We start from the raw sequence: 26,566 nt of genomic DNA, 5'->3' as shown, positions 1-26,566 counted from the left end.
TTCTTAAAGGTTTGTGTTGCAGCAGGAAATGAAGCTGCTGACAGCCACAACATGATGTCCATGATGACAGTGGAACCATATACCAGTGTGAGGGACCAGCAGCTACTTTTACTGCAGCACTTTAGAATAGAATAGAATATAACTTTATTGTCATTATACATACAGCAAAATTAATCATTATACAACAAATTATATAACGACATTCCATCGTAATATAACAAAATTCCGTTCAGAACAACGATCCAGAGAAGAACAGACAGACTAACATGGGGAGATGGGTGTCTGCAGCCGCTGCCATTTTCACTGGCGCCGCCACTACAATCGGTCCCCAGAAAAAGGAAACAAACACACATCATGGGGTAGTTAGGTTAAAAAAAGTCATCTGGTACGGTGCTGAAGATGAGCACCGTACCAGGGTCCAAAAAAACCACCTTAGCAAAGCATATTTGCACATTTAAAGCCAGGATAGCAATATGCTGGGTAATAGAATAGAATAGAATGCCTTTATTGTCATTATACAGGATGTACAATGAGATTGGAGGGCCACTCCTGTTCAGTGCCATGTAACAGAAAATCAAACTCTCTAAATGAAAATAAAAATATTATAAAAATATTATAATCTAGTATAATCAATATAATCAATATGATCAAGAGATATGGGAAAAAGACGTGTAAAATATACAAAAAATAGAATGTATAAAAATATATACATACATACCTACATTGGTGCATCTGTACATTGTAAGAAAGTAAATGCGTGTATACATATAATAATGAAGATGATGAATATTGCACTTGGTGAATGAATATTGCACTAGTGAATGAATACTGGATATTACACAATATAGGAATGTTAGATATTGTTCAGTATGAATGATATAATATTGCACAGAGATGTGGGTGTTGCACAGTTACAGTGGGTGAGTGTGTGAGTTCAGGGTGGTGATTGCTCTGGCGAAGAAACTGTTCCTGAGTCTGTTTGTTCTGGCTTTGATGCACCTGTAGCACCTGCCAGAGGGCAGCAGGTCAAACAGGTCAAAGCCAGGGTGTGAGCTGTCCTTGATGATGTTCCTGGCTCTGCTGATGCAGCGGGAGGTGTAGATGTCCATCAGGGAGGGGAGAGGGCAGCCAACGATTCTTTGTGCTGTCTTGACTACCCTCTGAAGCCTGACACTGTCTGCCTCAGTGCAGCTGCCGTACCATACTGTGATACAGTACGTCAGCAGGCTCTCAATGGATGAGCGGTAGAAGGTCAGCAGCAGGTTTGAGTTCAAGTTGTTCTTCCTGAGGACCCTCAGGAAGTGAAGTCACTGCTGAGCCTTCTTGATAACAGCTGTGATGTTATCTGACCAAGAGAGATCAGCAGAGATGAGGACACCGAGAAACCTGAAGGTGTGGACCCTCTCCACACGCTCGTCGTTGATGTAGAGGGGAGCTGGGTCAGTCCTGTGCTTCCTGAAGTCGATGATGATCTCTTTGGTTTTCATGGTGTTCAGTACCAGGTTGTTCTCTGAACACCAGGCTGTCAACTTCAGGACCTCCTCTCTGTAAGCTTTCTCATCTCCCTTTGAGATGAGTTCGACCACTGTGGTGTCGTCAGCAAATTTGACGATGAGGTTGTTATTGTGGGCCGGACTGCAGTCATGGGTGTAGAGACAGTACAGGAGGGGGCTCAGCACACAGCCCTGTGGGGAGCCAGTGCTCAGTGTGCGGGTGGAGGAGAGATGGGGGCCAAGTCTCACAGTCTGGGGCCGGTTGGTTAAGAAGTCCTTGATCCAGGAACATGTGAGAGGGGGGAGGCCCAGGGTGTGCAGTTTGGTGGTGAGAATGTCCGGGATGATTGTGTTGAACGCTGAGCTGTAATCCACAAAGAGCATGCGAGCGTAGCTCTGCTGCTGCTCCAAGTGGCTCAACACAGAGTGGAGAGCTACAGCGATGGCGTCCTCTGTGGATCTGTTTGCACGATATGCAAACTGATGGGTGTCGAAAGTGGGGGGCAGATGGTCTTTGATGTGCTGGAGAACCAGCCTCTCAAAGCACTTCATGATTACCGGTGTGAGGGCCACAGGGCGGTAATCATTTAGGCTGGTGACAGATGACCTTTTGGGCACGGGGATGATTGTGGCTGTTTTTAGGCAGGGGGGGATGACTGCTTGGGCCAGGGAGCAGTTGAAAATCCTGGTGAGAATCAGGGTGAGCTGGTGGGCACACGCTCTGATCACCTTGCCAGGTACTCCGTCTGGTCCGGCAGCCTTCCTGGGGTTCACTGCCAGGAGCACGCGCCGTACCTCATGCTCCTGGACAGTGAGTGGGGTGCAGCCTGGTGGGGGGGGGGGGGGGGGGGGGGGCAGGACTGGAGCAGATGGGTGGTCCTGAGGTGTCTCAAAGCCAGCAAAGAAACAGTTAAGTTCCTCTGCTAGTGACACACTCAGGTCTCCTGCAGTCACATCACAGCCTCTGAAGTTTGTGATGTTCTGAATGCCCTGCCACACCTCCCGTGTGTTATTGCTGGACAGATGGGACTCTATTTTCCTCCTGTAGTCCGTTTTGGCTTTTTTAATTCCTCTTTTCAGGTCAGCTCGAGCAGCCCTGTACAGAGCTCTGTCGCCTGACCTGAAGGCAGCATCATGGGTTTTGAGGAGTGAACGGACCTGGCTGTTCATCCAGGGTTTCTGGTTAGGGAAAACCCGGATGTTTTTGCTAACAGTCACACAACAGTCAACTTAATGTAGTCCAGTACCGTCCCTGTGAATGTTTCTAGGTCCTCGTGTTCGAATAAGTCCCAGTCTGTGTATGCAAAGCAGTCCTGTAGGTCGGAGAGTGCGTTTTCAGGCCAGGTTGTAATGGTTTTTACAGTAGGCCTGGCTCTCCGTCTGAGGGGGGTGTATGCTGGGGTGAGCAGCAGGGAAAGATGGTCGGACTGGCCGAGGTGGGGGAGGGGTTTGGCTCTGTAAGCGTGCTTAATGTTGGAGTAAACATGGTCAAGAGTGTTCTCCCCTCTTGTGGAACATTTGACATGTTGGTGGAATTTCGGGAGTACAGTCTTTAAGTTGGCCTTGTTAAAGTCTCCCGCGATAATAAGAACACCGTCGGGGTGGACCCGCTGCTGTTCGTTAATGGCGTTCAGCAGGAGAGAGAGTGCCATGCTAACGTTAGCATCGGGAGCTATATACACAGCTGTGACGATCACTACTGTTAGCTCTCTGGGTAGAAAAAAAGGCCGACATCTTACAGACATGTACTCGAGGTCTGGGGAACAATGTTTGTCTATGATTGTTCCGTTGTTACACCAGTCCTCATGCACGTAAATACAGAGACCCCCTCCCCTGCTCTTACCGGAGTCCTTGGTCCGATCTCCGCGTAGCAGAGTGCGGCCTGCTAGCTGCACGCTAGCATCAGGAATGTGGGGGTTTAGCCAGGTCTCGGTGATAATCATTACACAGCAGTCACGAACATAGCGATTTACAGCCAGCTCTAACTCTAGGTTGTCCGTTTTATTTACCATGGACCTGGCGTTGGAGAGATACAGGCTCGGCAGAGGAGGCCTGGGTGGTTGGCATTTCAGCTTCAGCATAAAGCCGGACCTGCAGCCCCGCTTCTGCTTCCTCTCCCTCCGCCGTCGGCGGCGCCTTCCAGACCCGATAACAATCCACGGAGCCCCCGGCGGTCTCGCTATAGCGTCTGGGATGTTATGAGTGTAGTGAAAATCACTCGATACTGATATCTTGTGCCGGTAGCCAATGTCCACAAGATCCTGGCGTGTGTAGCAGTTGTTTGCAGAGACAAATGCACCAAAACTAACAAATATGAAATACAAAAAGTACAAAAAAGAGCACCGAAAGGAAGAGCCGTGAGCCACTGCGTCTGTGCGCGCCGCCATCTTGAAGGGCACCTCTGTTGTACCTCCTGCCCCTGTAAGGGCAGGGGCAGGAGGGGATGCAGACGGAGACGAGAGGGTGGGGGCATTGTGGAGCCAGATGCCAGCTCCTAGCCAAAACAGTTCGCTGATAGTGATGGAAGTTCATCAGCGGCCGTGGTACACCAGATCCAGCTTCACAAATCACAGAGAGGGCTGAAGGGAAGAGCGACCATCACACATTGTCCTGGAGAGATTTGATTACCAGCCCAAGGCCGCTATGGAGCTGACTTCCTGATAATGCAGATGTTGTTTTGGAACAGGCTGCTTGTTTTTTTTCCAACAGCCTTCAGTTCACTGGGGAACCCATTCAGTAAATCCAATAATCCAAATTCATTAGTTACTGTCCTCACCATGCAGAACCAAACCTTATCTCCAGATCTAAACCCTCTCGCCTGCGAGCACGTTCTCAGCTGGACTACCCGTCCGCTTTACGGCTCAGGTCCATCAGGCTTTGAGTCTGAGTCTGTACGGCCCTGCACAGCCCATCCACCTGGGTCTGCAGCCTCGGCAGATGTCGAACTGCTGCCCAGATTTTCTTACACCTAGGCCTCAAATTGATTTACTGATTTCCCAGTAAATCAGGTATCCTCCGAGCCCAAACAGAAGAGATCCCGTTAGCAAGTACCCAAATATGTAAACGTGTTCCGCGTCCTCAACCTCCAGAGCTGAGAGGCACACAGGTCTCCACAAGCTCCAAGAATCGATGACGTAGCCGACCGGGTCTGTTCCACTCGGACACGCAGGCTCCAATTCCCCGATCTCATAGTGGAGAAAATTCGATCAGTGGTTTTTAAGGCCCAGTTTGCCAGATCCATGTTGCTTCTTAATCTTATTCTTATTCGGACAGTGTGTAAGAGACGCTCTCACAACAAGCAGGAGAGATGGGGGAGGGCAGGGAGGCAGGAGAGAGAATGTGATCGTCCCCGTCAGAGAGCAGGAGGGAAAATGCTTTTAATGCTTTTGGACAGGAAGCTGCTTTATCTAATCTGATTTTGTTGACCATGAGCTGCTGTTAGACTCCGTGATGCTGGTTTAATGATGGGCCCATAGGGCAGTTTGGGACTTACTGTTCCTCTTTCAAATAGACCACACTGTGTCTTAGAGATGGTTTAAATGGTTTAAGCCCAGTTTCATTAACATTTTAAAAAGTGTCCCCAAAGGCTCACCTTTTAGACCTTGTTTAATTTTCTATTTGCACTGATAATATAGGGACAAATATACCAACAGCTAAAAGCACCTGTCAGTGATGCTGTCCTCTCAGCTGATCTACTCTGAGTCAGGCTGTTGAGGATTCCTGGGTATTTGTCTGGATCGTTCCTTTGGAGAGCAGACTGAGCATTTAGTGACAAAAGCTTGTGATCACAGTGGGTTTATGGTATTGAAATAAGGCCTATCTTAGTATTCATTCTTAAATGTTCATGGTAGCATTATTTATATGCACACTGCCTCCTCTGTATTTTGTTGTCTAGACACTGTATATCACAGTTCTTTATATTTCATATCCAATTTGTTTGTCCTTCACTGTGTACTGTACAGTCTAGTTTCTTGTCTTTCGTTAAGCTTAAGGAAATAACAGCGCTGGTATATTTTTATGCACAGAGCCATACAGGGTAAGCTATTAACATATTTTATCTTTCCATCACAGTGATGACTCACACCTGTAAAATTAGATGTCAGGCAGAACAATAGTGCTGCTGCAGTTTACCACTGAAAAACAGACCATTTCAGGCACTGACAGCCTTCCACCACCTAACCACACAGCAGCTTTTATGCACATCTTCCCATAACGCAGCTCAAAGGTGGTCTAAAAAAAAACCATGACGTCCGTCACAAGAAAATCTCCCCATGCTTTCTGCTATGAGGACTTTGGGACTCACTTTATATGCAGATGACAGTGCTGTTTAACTTTATAAATTTTAGGAAAAATTTAAATAAATTGTCTACTGTACACAATTTTCAAAAAGACAGCATGTGCATAAAAATAAACAAATAAATAAAAATAAACATTTATAGTATTTCTAGTAGAGCAATCAAAGTTTTAAGTATCCCAGGAATTTATACACACAGTCAAACTTTACTTTTCAGTGACACCAGTGATGCTGTGATGGGCCTTGGATAAAACAAACAAATAACCCAAAAAACTCCAAAAATGTAATTCCTGGGAAAGTGACATCACTTCCTGTTGTTGCAGTTAGTGGCTCCATGAAAACGACGTGATAGTTCCTGCTGACAGTTATGATGAGGCAGGAGGAGCCGTGAGCAGCTGAGTGGAGTGATAACCCTTAGCAAAAAGTAGTATACTTAAGTTCATTTTATGAAGTATACTTAAGTATAAGTACAAGTATAGCAAGTATACTATAGACCATGTACTTTAAGTGTACTAGAAAGTATACCAATTTAATACTTTTTCGGACTAAATTGGAACATTTCAAGTTTATGAAAGTATACTTTAAAGTTCATTTTAAGTTTGCAAAAGTATACAACAAGTACACTCATCTATATACTATCAATGTACTTGGTATATCCCTCTCATATGCTTAAAGTATACCACAAGTACACTTATCGATATACTGCCATTGTACTAGTTATATACTTTGAGTCCCTATTTTTATTGTATACTTTAAGTATACTGTTATAAATGTTGGTTATTTCACTAGCTTATTTGTTATACTTTAAGTTTGCTTGGCACATTACTTGTAGCTTACTATTTATATACTGGAAATATACTCCTTAAAGTATTCTTAAAGTTTATGAAAGTGTGATGCATTTACAAAATCACAAGACAGAATGTTGAAAACAAGTTTTATATATTTTCAAAGATTTCAAACATTTCAAAAACAAAGACCTATGAAATCAAGTTCTACCTTACTGGAGAAAATGAAAGGAAAAAGTGCACATTTGCATGTAAAAATGTGAGCATAATGGTCTCGCCAAGATTAAGTCCTTATTTGTAAAAAGTGGTAAAGCAAAACTTGTGCATATGCTTGTAAAAATGTAAACATAGCATCTTCAACTGAGAACTAAAGTCCTTCCTTGTCAAAAAAGGTAAAAGAAAAGCGCACCTTTGGAACCAAAAATAAAAAAGACAGAAACAAAATCTGTACTTTTATGACTTCTTTTCATCTACTTTTTGGCGTAGCTTATGTTGTTGCATTTCATTCTTATGATTCGTCTCACATCTTGCATGGTGGGTGTCAGGAGATTTCACCTGGGCATGGTCTGTGAGTGAAAAAACACATACAGAACAAACCATTACCTCAGTGTTATTCTTATTCACTGTCCACAATTAACACATGTCATGGCAGGGAGGATGGTTTATCAGGTACATTTCTGAACTTAAATGCAATCAGCAAAAACTGTTATAAAGGGATTGCACACACATCACACGCCAGTCAGACTGAATAAGGCAGAGTGCAACTGAGTGGCAAAACAATGGACAGCGTGCTGGCAGCGACATCACGTGTAAATCCTCTGTAATTTACGACAACTGAAAAGCCTCGATTGTTTACCATCATATAGAAGCATTAGTATGTATTGTTTTTATTTTATTTTATTTGTAGTACTGATAGTGTGAGTGAGTGTCTGATTATAACTATCTCTTCCTATTATTCCAGTTTTGCCTTAAATTAAATGCACTCACCAAATATAGCATCAAGCTTGGTGTTGTGGTTTTGATTCCACATCTTTGTGGGCCCCGACTGCCTCCGGGTCAAACTTGAGTTGGACAGCGTGTCTACCATAGATGAACACCGCAAGATCCCCAATGTACAATGCTGAACTTGCAGTTCGCAGAGACTTCAGCTTTAGTCTTGGGACTTTTACATCACAACCTGGCATATAGAGGCACCTGCAAAACATTTGACTATTACTCACCAAATAATGATGAAACAATTATATAAAATTTCTTTGTAAATCTATTCATTTATCAGTGCAGTGAATATGCATTGGCCTATAATCTATAGACTAACTCCATAACATGAGAAATTTGGGGGGCATCATCATAGCATTTCCAAATCAATCATTATTTGTATACATCCAGCACAAAGTTGATTAATATGCTTCTTTTTAAATTATGTGTATAGTCACAAGGTGTAGAGGGAAATTGTATAGCAAACATTTCCCCACATGGATAAACACATACCCTATCAATGCATTTTGAGGTATTTACCATATTATGAGGGTCAGACAACACTTGAGGAGAGGCGGGTGGTCAAACTTGTTGGTCTGGTGTGGGTGTTGACCAGGTGGAAGCAGGAGTTGAGATCTGAACAGTGATTTTTTTCTAAGATCTCTTTCAGCATTGTCACTACTGCTGGAAGCTCTGTAAAGGGAATGAAAACAAGGCAACAAAAGCTTTGTGTCATTACTGTGTTTTGAGACCATTTTAAAACATTAAATTAGTCATTTTTGTTATGAAGACCGTGACTGGAAGTGGTGCTGATTAGGCAGAAACAGGAAGCAGGAGGAGACTGAATTAGCCAAAACCTATAAATGTCAGGTTGAAGCCAGGTGTGGACCTTTTTCCACACTTGGCAGATCCCAGCTCTCCCTGCCAGCAATTGTTTGTCTGTGTGATTTGTGAGTCTCTTTTTTCAGATTTCAATGCTTCAGTATGGGAGTATAAGAAAATTTCACTTTATTGTGTTATTAAGTTTAGTTCATTATACCTGACCTGCACACCCACGGTGTTTGACTTCAGGAATCAGTATAGGCACATATTCAGTCGTTAAAAGCTGTTGTTTTTGTTTGACTATGAGTGACAGACTTGTAAGCTAATGTCCGAATGCAAGTTTGTGTGAGTTGTCTTTTACAGTGATTGTTACGCAGCCAATGTAACCAGAAGTAAGTGAGCCGTAGTAAAAATGTTTATATGCAAGGAGTCTATTAAAACTGTTATGTTTTAATGTTTGATGTGTAAGATCTGAACACAGCTAGCAGCTAGCTGCTTACAATGCAGGTGAGATTTCTTTTCAATGAAGTTGGCATAATAGGGAATGTTGAATCTGGTTTTAATTTCAAAGACAATTGATACCCATGCATTATGTACAGTCTCATGCGGAGGCAACTTCCCAAAATATGTTGGGATGATCTTAAATGCACTCAGTATACCCAAAGGGAATGAAAGGACCTGAGTAATAATTTACATTTATGTTTGAACACCCCACCTTTTCAGGATAGGGCAGAACTACAGGACAACTCACAAGATCACATTAGTCAGCCCACTGCTTCCCATAGAGAAGTTACAGATGATGTCAACAGTAGGAGCTCTTCCACACCTAGGCTTTTGGATTCTGCCCTTCAACAGGTAAATATGCAAAAGCACAGTTTCAGTCTAAGTGGAATTGTTGTGTTGCCAGTATACATTCCCCCATGTATCTGGGTAATCTTCATATCCTGCTTGATTAAAGTTTAAGAATCTTTCCTAAATTGTGCTTTCAGCTCCCCAACTAGGTACATTATCATAAGCACCTGTCATATGCCACATCACTGACTTATTTTTCTCCCATGACACAATAAGCAGTTGAGGTGGAAAGCACTGAAGTTGTCAGAAAATTAAAGTTTACACTTACTCTGTTTATGATTTGATGATTAGACTTGACATAAAGGGAGTTAATTCATTCAGTTGTTCATTGTCTTTCTCTTGTTAAACTGTAGAATATCAGTCATGATGACATCAACACAGATGGTCACATGACTTACACTTCGACCAGTGGAGAGGAAGAACTCAATTCTAGCAGTGAAGATGAATTTGATAGTGAGAGCTCTTCCACGGACAGCCTGTTGGATATGGACATTCAAGAGGTACATTGGGGTAGGGTGGGGGAATACACTAGGCCAAGTTTGTTAGCATAGTAATATGCTTCAGAGGGCCTTCAGTGACACTCTCACGGAAGTGTCAACAGTGCACACATTTTCCAATACATTTAGTTAGAGGTTTGCTGTAATGGTTGGGCACATTCATACCACACTTATGTGCATTTTGAGCTATCCTCTAGCTGAACCAAAGTGTAGACAAATGACCACATTGCTAACAAAAAAGCAAAAGTTACATTTTTTTTATTCTCTTTTCTTTGTTCACATGTAGAATGATAATATAGATAACCACACTGACACAGAAGACCACTGGAGTAACACTTCCAGCAGTGAAAATGAAGACGATGAACTCGACACTGAGAAACCAACCACAAGCCAGTTGGATGTGGACGTCTCAGAGGTGAATGCACCATTCTATGGGTTAGTTTATATACGCTTCCTTTAATCTTTTAATTAATTACTTCAAGTTATCTTTTTCCCTTGTCAACTTGTAAAATGATGAAGCTCTGCCACATTCTGAAGAGGACTTGATTGGTGCTGCCATTGATGAAGCTGAAAACCATGCTGATGACGAAAACGTGATGGAGGGGAGTACAAGAGGAAATGAACCTGAATTTCCAGTGGTATGTAGACAGTGGTTCAATAACACATTGTTAGTAGTTACTATTCGCACATTACATACAATTGGAACATTTGGAGACAGTACTACATAATAATAATGATGATAATACACACTGTATGTGTTAACTGTTACTCGTTCTAATTTATACATGCTTTTTCTATCTTTTTTTCCTATATCCATAGGGCATTGAAGACCACACAGATGGTGACAAGCCCCTATATCCTGGTGCACCTGTTTCAAAGGGAGAAAGTTTATTGATGCTGATGTCCTATGTGCTGCATAACAACTTAACAGGCAAAGCACTTACTCATTTACTGAAACTGTTCAATCTAATGTTTCCAGGTTTGATTCCACCCTCACATTCAATTCAGTCTTTTGTTGAAGAACTTTACTGTAGTAAAAGGAAAACAGAAAATTGTGAAATGCTAAATGGAAATGTCAGAGGTTTTGGTCACCCCCCGGTGCAAACAAGTATAAAAATGTCATAGGCTTGCCATTGTGGAAATCTAAGCAACTGCTTTTGGTCTTAGAACTGTTTTTTGGTAAATGGACTTGTGTATCACAGTCAAAACTATGACAGACTAAAGAAGAGACACAATAGTGCTGCATGCTTGAAAGATGGTACATTTTGTTTAATTACTGACTTAGTTATTTTTAAACAAACATGTTCACATCAAATCCCTGCTTTTTGTTCATGTGGCAAACTATGTTGTGTTTTAGTTGAGGTACTTATTAAATCAGTTATACTTATTAAATATGTAAAGATTCACACATCAGTGTACAAAGTACTTTCGTACATGTTGTGAAAAAAGCTGAAACTGTTAATGCTGTCTGGCCTGACATGATCAAAACAAAATGTGTTCTTGTTGAAACAGCTGATGCTATGTACATAACACCATTGCCAAACCCTTATGAAAGGGACTCGCTTGATCAATAAAGTCAAGTCAAAGGTTTTCTGTTTTTGTGTATGATTTTTAAGGTACATAAAGATAATGCAATTGAGCACACATACTATATACTGTAAAGTTTTAAACTCCAGCATTATATTATCAATATATAAATTAAATGTTAAGCATGAGTCAATGACTTGACCTTATTATGCACTTGGAGCAAGATATAGTAAGTATTAGTACTTTGTGGCAGAAAGATGTAAAAAGTATACTAAAGTATAAGTCCAAGTTTTAGTATTAAAGTATAAGTGTAAGTCTTAGTATTAATGTACTTAGTCTTAGACTTTTGTTTATACTTTTCAGTATAAGCCAAGTATACTTCATTATACTATTCTTAAGTATATAAAATATAGTTTATAAAAAGTGACCTTCAAGTATACTTTCTCAGGTTTAGTAAAAAATAAGTATACTCATAGTACACTTGAATAAACTTCTTTTTGCTAAGGGAAAGCACCTGGATCTATGCTTTTTGCTTGAGTTCTGCAAACCATTATTGGAAGTGGACTCTTTGACATCTTAGTGGTTTCATATGCAAAAAGAATTATTGGTCTAAATTGGTCTTAAATAACTCGCTGCCCATACTGTCACATTCTGCTTCCACCAGTCTCTCTCTGCCCTTTATGATGGTTTCAGATCCTTTGTGTATCTAATAAAGTTCCCTTTGACTGATTTCCTCTCACTTCCTTTTGTGAAGAGTTTCTATTCTGAACTCAATCAGTTCTTCAGGGGAAATTCCTCAAGAAAACACCAACACACTAAATAAGCCTGAACGGGCTGTTTTTTATCCACCTTATTCTTCAAACTCAAAATCACTGAAGACACAACAACAGCCTCAGACTCATCTTTATGAACAACGGGTTTAATATGAGCATGTAGTAATGGTACCTCTGGGTATCCACTGACCAGTGAGACCAGTGAGACCAGTGTTTTAGCAGGTAAAACAGTTCAAGGTAAAAATACAGACAGAAAACTGGATTGTAACTGCAAGACAACCCCCCCTCCAAAAAAAAAAAAACCTTAAAAATCACTGACCACCTTTCATAAAAATTAATCAGCACACACAGTCAGGGCGTCACTGAAAGTCCTGAAACACTGACCTGAGTTCTGTAAAATCATCACATGACAGCCGGTGGGTTCCAGGCTGACTTTAAATGGACACAAACACACAGATTGATCATAAAAACAACCTCATGAAAATAGACACAAACCCACCACAGTGGAGAACAAAAGGACCTGAGACATTTGTTGTTATTTTGTATGTGTTGTGATAATTAATTTGCGGTTGCTGCTGCAGAAACAGAAACCAGAGCTCAGCAAACTGAAACCATCAAACCCACAACCAGACATGACACAGTCAGCTCCACACACACCAGGAGGAGGAAGACAATGTTCAGAGAAACTGCAAAACAACACAGAGAGCAACATGTCAGACTCCACAGGCTCAGTCAGCAGGTTCAATGTTAAACACCAGTGTGAACCTCAGTTATTGATGAATTATGTGAACACCTTTGAAATGTTTGTGCTTTATTTTAACATAATGCACACTTTAAATGCTAAAACCTGTCACAGCTCAGCTCGATTATGTATTACTGAAATTAATCTGGTTTCATTAAAAGTTCATCAATTTCTGGATTTTCTCCATGCAGAACTCGATGGTTGTTGGTCCAAAAACTGAAAGCTGACAGGATCAGCAGGTCCTCAGTGATCAGTCTGACCTCCACCCACCAGAATTCAGCAGGTATCATCCACCTGTCCAGGTGTGCCCATCAGGTTCGATGCAGGGTGGATCCAGGAAGCTGAACCTTATAGTAAATGCAGCCTTTAGGAGGAGCAGGTGGAGGGGGGAGCTGTTTCTTCTGAAACACAACACGAGTACTGAGTACAGACAAAGTACGACTGCAGGAGAACAACGAGCTGCAGCTGCAGGGTCACCTGGAGCTCTCTGAGTTACCTGTGGAGCCTCCAGGCTGGTCCCAGCTGGAGGGAGGTTTGCCTGATACCTGCTGATTCTCCTCTTCAGAGACACTGAGACACAACTCAGACCTGCCAACACACCATCAGGGAGTCACTGCAGCTTCACACTCAAATCAGCACTGATCACAAACAGCACATTTCTCCTCTGTGTGTGATCACCAGCAGAGACACCTTTCAAGATGAGACACAACACCTGGAGACCAGCAGCACAGGTGCAGAGGAGGATACTCCACACAGCGCAGCCTCTGTGATAAATAAGCATGTCTAATTCTCCATGAAATGCTGCTGCAACTCTGTTTTATCAGCTTCTAACATTTATAAGTGCTGCATTTGTGCTGGTGGCTTTAATTACTGCTGTGTCACATGATCCAGTGGATACATGCATGTAACTGTGATGCTGAGGCTGTGAAGACATGTTGGTGTTAATGGAAGATGAGACAGATCAAAGGTTTACAGGAAGTGATGTACTCACAGATCACCATGAAAACGAGCACAGCGTTCAGGCTCAGAGAGATGAAGGTGAGAGGATCACTCTGCTGGAGTTCACTTTGTTTCTCAGTGGCAATCGTTGGAGTGACATCTGGACAGAGAAAAGTGACAATGATTAATAAAATAAAGATGTGAGGAGACCAGCAAGCAGCTGGAGGTGATGTGTGATCTGAATGTGAAGTAAAGAAAGAGCTGCTGCTTACATCAGACACATTTATCTGTATTTTAACCTCCAGCAGGTCATCACTGTCCGGTTTGCAGTGGGTCAGGACCACCACACCATGGTTAGCATTCACCTTTGTGAAATGACAGCAAGTTAACCCTTCAACAATCCTGGTCTGGATACAGGCCCTAGTACTGTTAAAGGTTCAAACATACTGTAATGAAGTTAGATAAGAGTTGTGTTTCAGGCACTTAGTTTGAACTCTCATGGTTCTTCTACGTAAGTGTTCATGTTTGAGTGCAGCAAAGGCTCCAAATTCTCTGAATAAAAACAAAGTGATAATAACTGAATCCTCACCGTAGTGCGGAGGAAGCAGTGGTCATGGGCTTTTATTTCTCTGTTTTTAATGAAATGTGGTCACTGAGATCAGGAAGTTGTGTCTCAGTCTATGGTTTCCACCAACGTGGACAAACAGAAGCTGACATTAACCACAAAATAAATATATATTTGACACACTGAACTGCAGGACTGTGACACCACGTACCAAAGTAAATGAGCTATGATTAAATTTCAAACACACTGATCCACATCTGCACTACATGTTTCCTTTTTCCATGATCCAGCTTTCCACAGATATGGAAATCTGCAGGGTTGTTCTGGCCCCAGACGTCACTGGAAACATGTGTTCATCAAAGTCACACGTGAGAATCTGTGCATATGTAATTATTCCCCCAACACTGTTTGACTGGGAAATTATAAAACAAACAAACAACAAAACTTTGTCGTTACCTGAGACGAGGTGGAAAGTTTCCACAAACTGAATGCTGCCGTCTCTCTTGATGCCACAGTAGTAAAGCCTGCAGTCCTCTGCTGTCAGGTTCTTAATCATCAGGATGTTTCCCAGGATTGAAAACTTGGTCTCTAAATCAGGAGAGTGGTAGGAAGGGACTGAAGACAAACTGCGTCCGATACCTGCTCTGAACTGACTGTGGATCTCTATGTACCTGTGTGTCTGAACTCCCATTGGAGCAGGTTAGAGTGACCTCTGCCCCCAGCTGCCCTCTGACCTCGGTCACGTTTTCGGCCTCTGCACAGAGCAGAACCTCCAGCAGGATCATCCACAGGAGAACCATGATCGGAGTGGTCTGACAGCAGCTCAGCTCTGATGGCTCTGACAGAGATGTGATCTACACTTCCTGTTTCAGAGGTGAACGTCTGTGCAGCTTCTGATGACAAACCACAAAAACCAAGGAACTCTCACAGGAACTGAAACATCTTTGAGTCTGCAGCAGGAATCTGAGTGTGTTTTCAGGCTGATTGTCAGCTGTTCCTCCTGAATGATGAATTTTCAGTGATTTCACAGTATTGGTTGTACCTGAGCTCACAGAAAGTTCTCCAGTGACACAGAGTGACACAGTCACTGTTTTTAGTTGATATTATTTGAATAAACAGACCAAAGGTCATTTTAATGTTTCTGAACTGATTATGTTTCTCCATCTTGAAGCTGTCACTGCAGAACAATCTACAGACTGGAGTCTGTAACACAGTCTTCTGCACCCAAGTGGTTCAGCAACACACAACCACTGAAGTACAACTACTCTAACTTTTACTGTGAGAACAGGAAAGACAGACAAATACAACTAAACTCATTACATAAAACCAGTGTAATCACAGTTTTTATTTTAAGTCTGTCAGAATGACTGATTTTACTGTTCTGTACTAATACTTCTGTCCTCAGTGTTTCAGTTGTGTTTAGTTTCTGTTCTGGTGTTTGTGGTTCTCCCTCAGTGTGTCAGTCTGCTCTCCTCTTCAGTCATTTCCTGGTGTATTTTGCTCGCTGTGTGTTGTGTGTAGTTTGGCTTCCTCTCTGTCTCATTAGTTTGATTAGGTTCACCTGCTGTTTGCTGTGTTCCTGGTTACCCTCCTCTGAGTATTTAAGCCCTCAGCTTTCTTAAGTTCCTTGTTGTGTCCTCCTTCGTGGTAGTTGTGTCTCCTCGCTCCTTGTTTCAGTCTGTTGGACTCAGGCCTGTTCTGTATGAGGCAGTAAAGCTGAGTCTGCATCTGCCCGCCCCACTACTGTTTCATGAAGCTGCGACTCCTGATGCTGCTGATTGTACTCATGATACTAAAACTGCTTCTGTCACAGGTGTTACTCTATTACTGCTGCTTCAGTGCAGCACAGCAAACTGAACCTTTAAAAACTGTCCTTTTCAAACTTAGTTTGTACAAAATGCACTTCACATGTTCAAATGATGCAGCTTATACTTTATTTTTCAAATACAAACATTAAATGTTGATATAAATGTCATGTTTTCTTCATAACCAGGCAGATGTTTTCTAACAGTTATTATTCATATTCTTTAAATGTTAATACCCCCCATAAAACAAAACAAAAAAACCCCAAAACAATCATGTCCAGCTCCTGATGAAGGATGAAGACTGTTTTCAGTTGTGTGTCTCTGGTTGGGAGCGGATCACCTTCTGCTGAAACAGAACACACATCATTAGTGTGGCAAACTAGTAATACACAGGTAGTAGTGTTAACAGTAGTACACACAGTGATGTTATTTGTCAGTAACAGCAGTGTGATGGTTACCTGCACAGCCTGTGGAACATCATAGATGTGCTGTAAATCTTTGTCCTGCCTGCTGCAGCTTTTCTTCCTCCTCAAGCACAGCAATATGGAAACAAAAGCTGCCAACAGAGCACGAAGTTAGTACACCTTCAAACTCACAGTCTGACAGCGTGTCTCATGATGCATATGTGATACTGATCTTTAGGCTGATTCCCAGCAAAGAGCAAATTAAATGAACTGATCCAGCTATAACGCACTGGCTTCTGTGCATGCAGCAGAAAGCTGCTTCCTAGTTTATATGAGTGGTTAGTCACAGCCTAAACTGGTTAAATCGAGTTAGGTTTGATCAACACTGTTCTGAAAACATACACTATTCATATTCATATATAAGTGTGTGGGTCATGGCCGAGCTCCAGTATTTGGATGACTGTATGAATACAGTGAGACAGTAATGAGGTGTGCTGTAGGTGGGGGTGGGATCTTGATTGCAGTGGTGAGGGTCAGGCTGACACAGGAGCTCAGGCAGGAGCCTCTGTGGGCTTTGATGTTTGCAGACGACACTGTGATCTGCAGCGAGAGCTGGGAGCAGGTGGAGGAGAGCCTGGAGAGGTGGAGGTACGCTTGGAGAAGAGGAATTAAAGAGAGGAGTGAGACAGAATATGTGAGTGAATGAGAGGGAGACAGATGGAAGTGAGAACATGCAGGGAGTAGAGATGGTGAGTACCTGGGGTCAACCATCCACAGTAACAGAGAGCCCACAGAGGTGAAGAAGAGCGAGCAGCTTAAAGCGAAGACTGGTTAGTACATACATCATGTCCATCAGTTTGTTTTCATTGAATTTGGTTTTGTTCTCTTTAACTCTGAGACTCTGATCGTGTCTGCGCTCCTCTGTGATCTCATACATGCTGTGTGAGCTGTGAATGCTGTGATTTGTCTAACAGTGGTTATTTACAGTTTGAACACACTGAACTAAACAGTAACACACTCACTGAATATTAGAAGGATGGAGGCGGTCACTGAGCCACATATGATGATGAGCTGACTCGTGATGCAGTTGTTCTGTGGGATGTTGGTCGGCTCAGTAACATCTGAGAAAAAGCAGCGAAAATGAGCTGAGACACATTAATGAGTCAAATTTTCTTCACTGCTGCAGTTCATCAGGCTTCAATAAAGTTAAACAAGAATCAAATATTAGAAATTTAGAGCAGTGTGCAGACATAACTTCTATAATGAAGGTTTCTCATAATATCCACAGATTCTTCTGACTGATTTTACTTTGTGTCCTCTGACAGATCTTTACTCAGTAAAACAGGCTGATGACTCTACAGACAGAGACTAATGAACTCCGTCCATGAGAAGATCCACGTCTCCAATGAAACAATTATTGTTGCCACTGTTTACAGTCAGTAAATAAAGTGTTGCTTCATGAAGTTGGACTAAATAGTTTCTCTGAACCTTTAAAAGTCACACACACAGCAGATGTTTGGAGCACAGACAGGTCAAAGAAAGCTTAGTGTCAGCGTAGTGACGATTATCACAGCACTGACTGTGAGATGGTAAATTAATCTGGACTGAAGAGACAAGTCAACGATTCTGCTGATCAACACGGCAACAAGTTCCTGGTGTTAGTCAATAAAGATAACTTGCTTCTTTACTCCATCTTTATTCCGCGTAGTCACACACCCGAACAAACAACATTCCCTGTACACCAGGCAGAACCCCCCAAAACATAAACACTCCTCGCATAACAGTGCCCCTAGTGGATGGACATGTAATACAAACAAAGCAAAGGAGTAACAATCTCCCACTTTTCTTAAAAGAAAAAGAAACAAAGATGTATATATTAAAACTCATGACAAAACACAACCATTAAGGATTTTTTTTCTTCTTTCTTTTGTTAGACCAGTTCCAACCTGGTAGAATGCGAAACATCTTGCGAATAAATTTATGGAAGAACCCAATGTCCTTCATAAAGAGCCTTAAGGAGTGAGGTTGTGGATGCTCCCCTCTTTGTTAAACAATCTGAGAGTTGGTCTTTTGTTTGAGACCACAACACTTGAACTTTCTCAGTTTGCACCAGCTCTTTAATCAAACTGATTTCCAGGCGTAACCTTTTCTCTGTAACAAACTTAGTTGACTTAAGAGCATCTACAAGAGAGAAGTTATCGGTCACACAGAATATTGGTGGAGGACAAGCAGTACTACCGTCACTGAGTTCAGAAAAGAGTGTGGAAAGAAAAATGGCATTATCGATCCCCTCAGACATTGGGAGTGTTTCACCTGCCAGTGTGCTTCTGACAACTCTCTTAATTCTCTTTGACTGCCATGAAATGGGAGAGAACCGCCCATTGTCACCCATTAAAACAATGAAGTGCCCACCTTGAGTACCCCCATCTGAAAGATTTCCAAGAGATGCATCAGTGAATGTAACCATCTTTAAGTTACTGTCTTCCCCAAGGTGTTGAAAATTCAATTCAACTGACTTGGCCTTGAGCTTACACACAACTCTGTTTGCTTCTTTAATGGTCTGTACTGTAGCATGCTTGAGACCCGATGCTAAATTACTAGCATCGAACATGACATCAGGCCTGCTCTGTCTTGCCACCCACTGAAGTTGGCCTATCTTTGATCTGAGCTGCTCTGTCTCCTTTACAGTGAGAGGTGAAGCTGACTCTGCTGCTCGTGAGGGTGAGAGGTGTATGGACTGCAGGTGCTGAATGTATGTTTCTTGGTGTATTTGTACCTTCTGACCTTCAGTAACAAGATCTACCCCCACATACGAAAAACTATTGTGTGCTTCACGACCGACATCAAACTTTGATCTCAGGTGGGGTATGACTGACTCTGCAAACATGTGTGATCCACCCCATATAAAATCATCAACATGACAAGCAAGTACACCAGATACATTTTTGTGCTCATCCAGCCAATAGAAAACTGCAGGGTCCACCTTAGACATGATGCCTCCTGCTTCCATCATGATGCTTTTTACCCTGTTATACCAATACAATGAAGCATCAGCTAGACCATACACACATTTTTTTAGTTTCCAAAGCACACCTGTTCTATTGGCCTCTGGGGGAGGTTTGATGAAAATGTCTCTGGACAGTTGCATACCTTGCAAAAAGGCAGATTTAATGTCCATAGAGTGAAGTTCCCATTGTTTTTGACATATAACTGCCACCAGAAGTCTCAGTGACTCTGAGGCACAGGTTGGAGAGTCCTTTTGTAGGTCAGAAGCTTGTAGCTCCTCAAATCCTCGTGCAACAAGTCTTGCTTTTGGTATTATTCCATTTTCAGTCTCTTTGAGAGTGCACACCCAACGGGTGGAGACGCACTTTTGTCCTTTGTCCTCCATTTCTTCAAACACGTGGTTCTGTTTCCAGCTTTTTATTTCATTTTCCTTTGCTTCATCAAACGACATGTCCTTGCTCACAAAAACATTCTCGTGCGTATCCGTATCCTCAGCATCTGCCTGGACGTGAAGATCCTCCAACTGTGACAGATCAGCTGATTCACTGTTGCCAGCCACTTCTGCAGGCTCAAGCAGCACCAAGTTAAACCAGTTCTTGTATTTCCCAGTTGCTTTACCTGCACGCCCCACAACTCTGGCCTTTTGTGAGACCCCCTCTGCATTTCTGAATGTCACAATTTGACCTATCTTTATGATGGTGTTCCCATTGTGCTGTCTCTTGGCCTCTGCATTTTCAGGAGCAGGCAAAGGATAATTCTCAGGATTTTCTGCAATAATGTCTTCTCCTACATTCTCTTCAATGATGTCCACTGTATGTTGTCCTTGATTATGCTCTTCATTGCATGTAGAGTGAGGTGCTTCATTCTCGTGAGTAACTTTTCTCAATCTGAGTTGATGCACTCTGACACAGATGCCTCCGTGTCTAACAAAAACAACTGCACCATCTTGACCAATCACCACTCCTGGTCCTTTCCATTCTGGACAATCCACTCTTTTGTAAAAGACTTTGTCTCCAGCTTGATATCGCTCGTCTACGGGCCGCAGCTGTTTCTTTAGTGCTCTGCGTATCCTTTCTGAACATTCTGCTTCCGTAAAAGCTTTTCTTGCAACATGCAGGGCTGAAATGTGCTTGGCAACCCATTCACTCTTGGTGGTGCCCTCTAGAGCTGGAGCTTTATCTGTTAATACAGAGGGCAGGTTGGGATTCTGGCCGAACACCAGTTGATGTGGGCTGTATCCATGGACACTTTGCATGGAGTTCTTTGCCATCAGGGCCCAGGCCATAGCAGTGCTCCAGTCACATCCAGTACTTGCTTTGACTTTCAGTAGGATCTCCGTCAGAGTTTGATTATGGCGCTCTAACAGTCCATTGCTCCATGGACTGTAAGCAGGTGTTGTCTTAACTTCAATATTAAAGTTCTCGGCCATGTCTCTCACTTCCTCGTTATTAAATTCACCACCATTATCACTGAACAACTTTTGTGGTGGGCCATGCACACTGATCCAATCATGTATAAAACGTTTGACTATTTCAGAAGACCTCTTGGTGGTTAAGACACTACCAGCACTGAAACGGGTGAACTGGTCAATAATGTGTAGGTACCAAACCCCAGGTTCAAGTTCGTGCAGATCTACGGCAACTGTTTCATTGTATGTAGATGCCAATGGTAAGCCGACAGCAGGTTTTGGTTTGATCTTACAATACCTTTGACACACTTCACACTGGTCCACAACCCTTTTCAGCAGGCTACCACATTCTGTGTCTTTGTTGCCAGAATTAGTCAAAAGTCTCTGTATTTTATCAGCAGAGGCGTGTCCAAACTGTTTATGAAGTTTCTCCAGAACTTTCATCTTTTCACTTATGTCCATTTTGTCTGTTGCAGTCAGTATTTTTTCCTCAGTAGTTTCTAATCGCTCATCAAAGTGAATAAGATTTTCACTGTCCACAATGTTCACGCAGTAATGACCTGAACTGGTAAAGTCCAGTTTGACAGGCTGGTTGAACATCACTGCACTGTCCCTATCCATGTCCAAAACAGTCCCTGCCCTTTTTAATGAGGTTTTACTCAGAAGCAGCGGGATGTTAACAGGTACTACTTCAGTTTCTATATTACACTTTGTGTTGCCAATTTTAGCAGGTATTTTTACCTTTTTGATGGAGCAGACGATTTTTCCATCACCAAACTTGAAGGGCCTGTGGCTCTGTGTTTCTGTCTCTTTCATAATCTTCAGACTTTTCTTTTGGAGTATAGTACTGTAGTTGTCCAACCACTCTTGTCCACAAACTGTCCTAGTGCAAGCAGTGCCTATTATTGCAGAGTCAAAACATTCTGTCATGAATATTTCTGCATCTGTTGGTGATTCTTTGGTGTACAGAGTTAAATTGCACTCTTCCACGTCGTTTGTGTCCTCAGCAATTTTAACACTATCAGCTTTGTGCGGGCAGTTTTTAGCCCAGTGAAAAGTACTTTGGCACACTGCACATTTTGACCGTCGTCCGTACTTATCCAGCGGGTTTGTACCGGGCTGCGGAGTTTTCTGATGGGGACTTTGCCGCCAGTACTTGCCCTTTTGCCGCCGTTGCTCCGTTACAAATACAGACTCCTGGCTAATGCCTTCTGCTGCCGCACCTCTTTTCTCTCCAAATATTCTCTTCAATGCAGACTTCATAGAAGCAAATGTTACATCTGAGCATGCCGTTAAAGCCAACTGTCTATCCGTTATATCCAAACACGCGGTATCCAAAAGCTTAAAGGCCAAAACCGCGTCAGGTAGCTCCATGTTGTATTTCTTCATGCGCGAGTAACGCTGCTCAAAATCAATAATATAGTCCGCCATCGACATGTTTACTTCCTTTATGATACGGTCAAAATCCGAGTACACCTCATAGATCCTGTCCTTTTCCTCTTTTAGAAACAAGCCATCTAGTTTAGCAAACAATGTGGTCATTCCCGTGTCTTTATTTAGATCGTCTACCGGAATTTCCATCGCCGTGTCCCGCGCTCTTCCAGACAGCGCCAGGGCGACAGCAAGCGCTTGCTTTTTCTTCTCCAAATCTGTAACTCTCGTCCAAATGTTGACTTCATTCTTCCAGCTTTCGTAAGGCTTCCCTTCTTCAAACGTTGGCGGAACTCTGTAGTTACTAACCATCCTCTGCTACCAATGTTAGTCAATAAAGATAACTTGCTTCTTTACTCCATCTTTATTCCGCGTAGTCACACACCCGAGCAAACAACATTCCTTGTACACCAGGCAGAACCCCCCAAAACATAAACACTCCTCGCATAACAGTGCCCCTAGTGGACGGACATGTAATACAAACAAAGCAAAGGAGTAACACCTGGAATATCCTCGAGCAACTGTTTCCAAACTCACACCAAACATTATTCAAAGCTGCTGGTTCCACATAAACCTACAGGATCATATTTACTGGCTTTATGGTAAACAGGAGACACATCTCACCCTCAGATCACATTTAGATGATTCCAAAATAACTCAGCATCATATTTAATGATTAATATTTAATTTATTGATATTCATTGTACAGAGTAAATGTTGTGAAGAGGCCTGTTTGTGTTTTTAATATGTGGCTAAAAACAATCAAAGTGAGGGCAAAAAATAAACCAGGAAACACACAGCAGGGCGGGAGAAACACCAACGATGATGCAACAGGGAACAGAGAAAAACTTAAATACACATCAGGTAATCAGAGCAGTGGAAACAACAGGTGAAACCAATGAAACTACCAACATAGAGGAAGCAAAACTCAACACAAAGCACAGGGAACACAAGACTGTCAAAATAAAACAGGAAGTAACCCAACATGGGACACGCAGACTTAACACCTAAGAGGACTGGCACACAGAGGGACCTAAACAGGAATCAAGACATGGGGAGGCAGACACACAGAATAAAACTAATAACTATAATAACTATAACCAAAACCAGAATACAAAACCAAAGGAAAACATAAGAAAAATTAAGAAACACAACCAGAAAATACAACAAAAACAGAACTTCACAAACTCAAAGCAGGACCATGACAGCAGGGAACCAAGATCAAAAATACTGGGCCTCGAGAGTGGACAGCTTTTAAAATTATTTTTAAAAAAGGGTGGGACATACAGACCTGTGAAAAATGACCTCATAAGGCTGTTTCCTTTGTGTTTATTTTAGCTCATGATAATGCCTGTGAAGGTCAGACTTTAGAACAAACGTGGTCCCAAATTCATGAAACACTGAAGCAGAATAAGTAAAATATTTCAGATATTAACAAACATGTTGGAATTCTGGGATTCTGATTCTGTCAGTCAAAACTAAATAAAAAATAGTTATTTTTTTGTAAACAGGGGACCTGTTAGAGTCCAGTAAGGTTTTAATATTTAGCACACATAATTATGTTGTCCAAAAACACTCCCACACAAAACACATATGTAAATGATCAACTCAAGACACTAAAATACCAAAGCACACAAGAGAATTTACCTTTTTAACGACTTCATGTTCACAGTAACTCTCATACTTACTTGATGTGACGTGGAAAGTTCCCACAAACTGAATGCTGCCGTCTCTCTTGATGCCACAGTAGTAAAGCCTGCAGTCCTCTGCTGTCAGGTTCTTAATCATCAGGATGTTTCCCTGGATTGAAAACTTGGTCTCAAAATCAGGAGAGTTGTAGGAAGGGACTGAAGACAAACTGCGACCGATAGCTGCTCTGAGCTGACTGTAGATCTCTATGTACCAGTGTGTCTCTGAACTCCCACTGGAGCAGGTTAGAGTGACCTCTGCCCCCAGCTGCCCTCTGACCTCGGTCACGTTTTTGGCCTCTGCACAGAGCAGAACCTCCAGCAGGATCATCCACAGGAGAACCATGATGGAGTGGTCTGACAGCAGCTCCTCTCTGATGGCTCTGACAGTCACTTCCTTCTTCACGTGGTGACTTTGCTCAGCTGGTAAAGAAAGCCACAAACACCTCAGCGCCTCTCAGGAAGTAAGACTCCATTATCACCAGCCAGGTTTGGGTTCAAGATTTTAAATTTGACCTGCTTCCTTCCGCTGCTCAGTCTGTGACCACAGTGCTAACAACAGGTTACTTTAATATTTATGCTTTTGCAACAAAGCAAATTCAAATAGTTGAAATCAATTATAGCAAATCAGTAAACAACCTCCTCATTGAGTGATTCAGCCATCTCTCTCTCCACTCTCTGTATTCATGCACCTGTGAGGACATGCACGTGATCCCTCACAAATCCAGCGTAGTGAGCCCAACTCATCACACAAGATTTTTTTTTTTCCTTTTTCCCTTTTACAAAAAAAAAAAAAACAAGAATAAAAGCACCCCAGTGAGAGCCAGCATCCAAACCTATAAACAAGGACAACGAAAGTAGTAGAAACCAAACCAGGCAGTGTGGTTGAGTCCAAACATCACAACACAGGATGGTGACAAGAACCCAAGTGTCTGCAGCCTGCAGCAAAAACCAAGGAGCAGTGGAAACCCCCGTGCCAGGGCCAGAGGTGGCAAAAGTACTGACATTCTGTACTTAAGTAGAAGTACAAGTACTTGTGTTAAAAAATACTTTGGTAAAAGTCGAAGTACTCATTCAACATCTCTACTTAAGTAAAAGTAAAAAAGTACAGGCTCTGAAATGTACTCAAAATAACAAAGTAAAAGTAGTTCTTTGGAGGACGTTTCTACCTGCTATTTTTGTGTAAAGCTAACTGAACCTCATTATATATTATTGTAATAATATAAAATAATACATGAGAATAGAAACATTATTCCAATCTAAATTTTAATTCTAATGAATGCACTCAGCTTGAATCTGTTCTGTAGGACACAAACTGTGAAAGGGAATTTAAACACAGCTCTGTTCTCTGTGTCCTCCATAGTAGAGGGTGACTGTGCCTCCACCTAAACACCAACATGAGGATACTCAGGGGTTACAGTGGGATTCAGCAGGTGGAGGAACCCTAAGATCAGCTGTAGTGGCTCTGCATGGGGAGAAGACTCACAGCTTTCTGTTGTAGCTGCAGTAAATGATGTTGGTGTGCAGGCTGTGATCAGCTGACCTGCTGCTGCTGCTCTGAGGTTTACTGCTCTGTGTGGATGAAGTGAACTCACAAAGATGTAACCCAGTATTTCACAGCTATCTGAGCTGATCTCCATCCCCTACACTGACAGCATACAGGCTGTAGAAATGTTGGATTCAGTGAATGAATCTCAGCATCAGCAGCTTTTACAAGCCCTTTTACCCTTTTACAATCCCAAGCAGCTTTTACAAGCGATTACCAGATGAGTAAATGACAACATTAAAAACATATGAAGAAGTTACACAACACAGAACGAAAGCAACAGAGCTGCTGGAGATGAATCAGCAGTGTGAGAGGAAAGTCTGGTGTTCTCAGTGACTGTATGAATGGAAAAGAGCCACATTAATAAAGTTCAGCCTATTTGAAGGCAGGAAGAAAAGTCAGCAAATGCAGCTGTGTGAGCTAACAGACTCATGAATATCACTACTGCCATTAGGACAGAAGAATCTGACGAGTTACAGTCGAGCAACATGCAAATTTACCTGCAGCCAAAAAGGTTAATAAAGTTCCAGGAATAAAGTTACATCTGTATTTATTATTAATGCTTAGCTGGGACTTCAGACAGCATTAAACCCTCCTGTCTGCTCACTCAGGTCCACGAGATCTTCCAAGAATGGTGACGCCATTTTCTGGAGACCTGATTGGTCAGTAGGTGGTGATGTCATCATTCCATACCTATTCATTTGTAATCTGGGACCTAACCTACTCCGGACCAGGTTGGTTAAGCAGCATAAGGTACAATGCCAGTTTACCCTGGTGAGAAGTAGACCAGAAAACCCAGAGTTAACCCTGAAGTTACCAAATCTGTCTTTGTGGTGCTTCTGGTGCAGCTGAGCCAGCCAGTGCAGTCATTCTTAATAATGTACCATTTAGTCACTCCTACAGTTCTGATGGGTTCACCCCACACCCCCCATCAAAACAACAACAACAGTAAACAAACAACAACATCATGAGGACAGCCTCCTTCACCTGTACTGCTGTCTTTGTGCATTCAAT

General features: G+C 42.3%; 1 long non-coding RNA gene across 2 annotated transcripts; it reads left to right on the top strand.

The window, feature by feature from the left end:
• Positions 1–9,123: 9,123 nt before the first annotated feature.
• On the top strand, positions 9,124–10,822 carry LOC115799360 (uncharacterized). Of its 2 annotated transcripts, XR_004021560.1 has the most exons (5): positions 9,124–9,224; positions 9,575–9,721; positions 10,005–10,133; positions 10,238–10,356; positions 10,538–10,822. It is a non-coding gene; the product is annotated as an uncharacterized LOC115799360 (long non-coding RNA). The 2 variants fall into 2 exon arrangements; XR_004021559.1 differs by having other exon boundaries at positions 10,005–10,356.
• The last annotated feature ends 15,744 nt before the right edge of the window (positions 10,823–26,566 follow it).

The sequence above is a fragment of the Archocentrus centrarchus genome, chromosome 2, assembly GCF_007364275.1.
Source record: "Archocentrus centrarchus isolate MPI-CPG fArcCen1 chromosome 2, fArcCen1, whole genome shotgun sequence".
NCBI lineage: Eukaryota > Metazoa > Chordata > Actinopteri > Cichliformes > Cichlidae > Archocentrus > Archocentrus centrarchus.
The sequence above is the reverse complement of the archived record's forward strand: the minus strand, read 5'-3'. Positions and strand labels throughout refer to the sequence as shown.